The sequence below is a fragment of the Octopus sinensis genome, unplaced genomic scaffold (genome assembly GCF_006345805.1).
Source record: "Octopus sinensis unplaced genomic scaffold, ASM634580v1 Contig17100, whole genome shotgun sequence".
NCBI lineage: Eukaryota > Metazoa > Mollusca > Cephalopoda > Octopoda > Octopodidae > Octopus > Octopus sinensis.
The window spans coordinates 39,680-45,283 of record NW_021834799.1 but is presented as its reverse complement, the minus strand read 5'-3'; the positions used below and the strand labels follow the sequence as shown (position 1 = coordinate 45,283).

The 5,604-nt window shown below is 31.4% G+C and overlaps 1 non-coding gene across 1 annotated transcript; it reads right to left on the bottom strand.

Annotated features, from left to right (window-relative positions):
• Positions 1-4,837: 4,837 nt before the first annotated feature.
• On the bottom strand, positions 4,838-4,910 carry Trnar-ucu. The gene has a single exon. It is a non-coding gene; the product is annotated as a tRNA-Arg (tRNA).
• Between the last annotated feature and the right edge of the window lie 694 nt (positions 4,911-5,604).

Here is a 5,604-nt window from a genome sequence, read left to right as displayed (position 1 = left end):
CACTTTTCGCCACTTTTGCAAGCAATTTCGCCACTTTTTCACACAATTTCGTGTAAAGTAGATTATCGGCTTTTCGTTTCAAACAATTTGCCACTTTTTCAAGCAATTTCGTGCATAAGAAGATTATCGGTTTATTGTTTCAAGCAAATTCGCTACTTTTCCATGCAATTCCGTAACTTTTCAAGCAATTTCGCCAAATTCTTAAAAAATTTATTTTTTAGATACTCTCTTACTAATATAGATTTTTGTTTATAGCTCTATGAATGAATTATTATTTATTCAAAAAGGAAAGCCGAAAAAGAGAGCAAAATTAATAAGACAAGAGAATCATTAAGTTTAATCAATTTCTAATGGATCAGTTCTTTTTGCAATGATTTTGCTACATAATGTAACATATTTCAAAAGAATTTATTACAATCATTTTCTGTAATTGATTCAAAGTCTTCATTAATTAAAATAAACAATTCATGTTCTTTTTTGGATTTCCTCTGATTACATGATTCTTCCATTTTGAAAAACATTTTCAATTGGATTTAAAAATGGTGAATATGGTGGTAGATATAAAATTTCCAAATTTAATTCACTCATTTTTAATTTTAGTCCATAATAAAAACTGGAGATACAATTCCATTGTCAATACACGCAGATTTTAAGTTAACAATGTAATTAAGTTAACAATGTAAAGTGTGGAAAACCCTATAAATAATAAAAAAGAATTTGAGAGTTTTGTTTAAAAAAAGGTATTCCTGAACGATTTATTAATCGTTTTTAGTGGTTATTTTTGCGCAGAAACATCGATGAAAATATATGTGTCAGATATTGTCATGAAAATGCCAGTATTTTGGTCTTTATACGTCAAAATTATCAATTTTTCATTTAAAATAAGACGCACAAAGATCCACGCGATTGCGCAAAAAACATGTGCTGTAAGTGCGTCAATTGCAACAACTTTAAAAGCCTCAATTGTAATAACTAAAAAATGCAAGCTTTCATTTTAATTGGCCAACTATCGGATTTTTTTTATGAAAACATCGGTTTGTTGTTCTATTCTTTTTTAAATCAAAGTAAACTATTTTATTTAATGGAGGACGCGTATGACAATTAACAACAAATGGAAAATAATACTTGATTTATTTTTTTGTTAGAACTAGAAAAAGATTGACTTTAAGATTGACTATGTGATATCTGAAATTATTCAATAAATGTTAATTTTGTAATTATTATATTTTGAAATAAAAAACAGTAAAAATATTTTAAATTATAATACCAGCTTTTCTTGCTGTGATGTCACTTTGGTCAAAAGTTTCAAACCTCATAAAAATAATAAAACATAACGATGGAATTATCGGCAGTATAAAAAAGCTTTACAGGTAAATAAATATAGAAATCCAGAACCGACACTTTAAAAATGGGAACCCTGGTTGGAGAGGATTCTTTTGGTAACAAATACTTTGAGAATAAATTTTATTCTATCCTCGAGATCGATGGGTGAATATTCACCTCAATATAATCTCAGTTATGATGCAACTCACGTTTCCAGCAGATGGTTGAGAATTTATGTATTTTTTAGGCATGGTTGGTTACGTCATACGACTGATTCATTCCTTGGAGACCAACTCATTAGATTATAAATGGATTAGCCCATATGTCTATAACAAGACCGGAACAGACCAGTGCTACGTCCCATACTCCACTACACCTCCCAAGATAAAAGCATGGATTCCTAATAATAAAATATCTAAATAAATTTAATATTAAAATCAATTTTTTCCTTTGATTTTAGCTATTTAATTTTATAAATTAATAGAGGATTATAAAATTTAATTACAAATAAATTTTTGCAAAGTAATAAATATTTTTTTCGAATTAGATCTTATAAATTTTTTATTTAAATTCGAATTATTTATTCTTGTGGATGTCAGGTTTGTTTTATTAATTTTATATTTGACTCGCTGCACGTAGATAATTCTATGCCTGAGAATAATAAGGACGAACTTCCTTATGGGACAATTTTACAAGAAATATTAAAATGCCTTGGTCTAGAAAATAACTCCGTTGTGCGCTACAGTCGCATTTGCTCAAGTATGCTTATAAATATTGTGATGTGACTTGTAGAAGGAGTTCAATGCGAAATAACAATTAGCGACAGCGAGGAACTTTTTAGCTTTTTCGGAATTGGGGAGACAAATGAATTGGCCTACACCAAAGCGGCACAAACTGCGATTTATTATTACCATATCAAATCAGAATCGTCTTGATTTTATATAAATTTTAAATTTCTGTTTTGTTTTTTATAAAATTGATAGAATGTTTCAATGAACAATCTTACTTAAAAAAATTTGATTCAAGTTTGATTTATTTTAAGTGTTTTGTATCATTTTTATATTTTGTGATTACTTTCTGCTGATTAAAAAAGTGATTAAATTATTTAGACTATTAATTTTGTTTAGTTGATGTTAACTTAAAATATAATCGACCAAACTTTTGGGACAACAATAAAAATATTATCACTTTAATGCAATAAATTAGGATGCAAGTTTTTAAGAATATTTATTTATCTAATAGAAGGTTACTTTTAGAATTGACCCAATTGGTCGAAAAATGCTATATATTTCGGGATTTGATTTATTCAAAAAGAAAGGAAAAATTCATGATTACATATTTATTGTTTTGTTAATAAAATATATTGCAAAGGACGCTTCTAAAAGTTTACGGTCTCGGATTAATTCATGTTTAATGTCGCACGATGTCAGCGCGGCTGTTTGTCTCCTGTCATCTTCCGATTCCGTCTGTAAAATCATCCCAGATGTTGCTCGCATTCTCTTGTCGTCAAGTCAAAGCGGATTCAGACCGGGAAGATCAAACGCTGATATAGTATGGAATCATCGGTAGCTTAAAGCCATATGCCAGAAGTACAGGAAAACATGCTGAGGACATTGTCCGCAAAAAAATGTTGGCGTCATGTGCATTAAAAAAGATTTGGAGTATCTGTACCTATTTCTTTAAATCTTCGGACATGGCTGTATAATGCGTTTGTACAACGAATCTTATTATACAACTCGGGAACATGGGAACATCAAAAACGAACCTTGACAGACTAGACGTTTTCCATAGAAAGCAATTGAGTTCCTTTTGGATACACTTGACGCACTCGACAAAATGTCATGCATTTTAGTAAGAATTCGCTCACTTAAGTGTACTCAGTCCACGTTCTAGCTGCCCACGAGACAAGTATAATCTCTCCTTATTGCATGCCAACACGTGGATGTGATTCTTTCAAAGTATTCGTCGGACAATAAGGTACATTTCATCGTACTAACTTGGCTCAAATTCGATCAACTTTAGTGGTAGTTTATCGATGAGATCGCGTACTGGTTCAAGATATGGAATAGGTTGCGTGCATTAAAACGAGTTTTGCATTACTGCCCTACTACGCACACTCTCCACAACACACTTCCTCGTTTTAGGTGTAATTAATGAGGCTGGATAAGGCTGTAATTAATGAGCACTAGATTCGGTTTTTATTTTGTCATAAATATCAAATGTGAAACTTTACATAGTCATCATAGCCTTCATTGACTTCCCAAGTTGATTATGTAGTGTCTTTAAAATTTTCATAAGATATATCAAAAAAGTTTTTTTTCTTTGTAGCAACAGAAACATTTTTGGTTTAAATGGAGCTCTTTTTTGTTCTTTTTTGCTAACTTTAAGTGCCATTATTAACAAAATTTGTAAGTTCTTAAGGTAAAATACCTTAAATTTTTTTTAACAAATGATTTGTAATACTAGGAAATTAAAATATTTTTTAATAAAATAGAACACTAAAGTAAATCGAAAGAGTTATAAATTAGTTTCTGGCCTCAGGAAACGCTCAGCAAATTTGCTATCTAATAAAAATAACATTTCGCGGTAAAATCAAAGATATTATAGTAATTATAAATAAAGCGGACTGTGATTGCTTAAATATGTTTCACAGGGTATAGACAATATTTATATTGAAAGAAAAAGCTCATTATACATACCAGACTAAATCAGATCATTTGTTGGTTTTTCCGAACTTTGGATTCAACTCTCAACTGCCAGGATCTTTGCCGAGTACAGTTAAAGAATCTACGAGGTTTACCACCTTGCTCTTTTCTTTCCACCATAGAGCCAGTCGGTCTTTGTCTGAGTGACGGAAAGCGTCCCGATGGGATAACTACTTTTCTTTTTAAAGAAATCAAGTCCCTTGTTTAGAATGTCATTTGTGAAGCTTCGTTTTTTGCGACAATATTTTCAAAGATTGATAACATCTAATCGTTTACCGTCTTTACAATCAAGCCCAACAGGTTCCAGTACTGTGGGGAATCCACCACCATGTAACGCAGCCGAAATAGTTTTGTTGATAGCGAGACTTTGCATGAAAGAAGGTGCAATTCTTTGGTCTCAACTTGACTACAACATCGATATTGAACGCCCGAATAAACAGACTCTCAAACGCATTGCTACGCCAATCCTTACACAGTCTATCAAAAAAAAATTTAGAAAGAAAGCAAGGGATGTCATTAAGCCACGCATCACTTTAAATTGACATAAAAATTTTCAAAAAACGTTTTTAAATACTGCATTTCTTAGTGATTTCAAGAAATTTAAATAATTAGAGGAACGAAAAGCATTCACAAAATGAGCCGTCTATAATATGTTGATGAATAACAAAGAACTGTTAGGACGTCAAAGTCAAGCTAATAAAATGACAACTAATTATGATTAAATTTGATCAAAATTGAATTTCATATTCCTAATTTTTCAATACAAAAAAGAAAACAGTTTGATTCCTAATTATAAAATTAAAAAAATACGACCCTGGTCGGATTCGAACCGACGATCGACTGGATAGAAGCCAGTCGCCTTATCCACTAGGCCACAGGGCCATTTATTTTTATTTGGCATTCATACGATATATAACTAACTTAAAAGGATTTATTTTTAAAGCACTTCTTTATTGAATCAAAATCTGTTTTGTTTTTTTGTTGTCTTATCAATTTTTCTATTTGCTCTATCGATTTTTATTTTACGTACTCACATCTTCAATTGATTTTAGTAACGTGTTGGGATTTTTATTTACATATTGAAGTCACCTTACCGGTTGTTCTGCAAGACGACTTGAGGCTTTTAACTAAAACCCTATAGACTTGTGATGATCTCGGCGAACTTCGGTTACTGGCCCAAAACGTTGGTACAGAAGGTCGTGTCGTGTGTGGCACGTGCAGGAATATAACCCTTTTCTGTTTATGTCCCTATGGAATGTGTTAAAATAATATTAATTAAAGTCACACTATAAGAGTAGAATATGCATATTTGATGAAAGGTCCTATTGATAGATTGCAACTCGGTAAAATAAATTGATTTAAAACAATCTTTGCGATTAAACTAGACATTTTTATCTATAATTTTAGAATTTCCACTCAAATGAGGTTCATAGCACCTGCAATGCACTTGAAGTTTTGTGAGCCTGCTCTTGAGTGTGACTACGACCAGAAAAATATGTTGAAAAATCTGCAACGAATCGTCGGAAGCTAAATCGCCTGATGGGATTGAAGGTTACAGCTATCTTGGAGAGCTAGA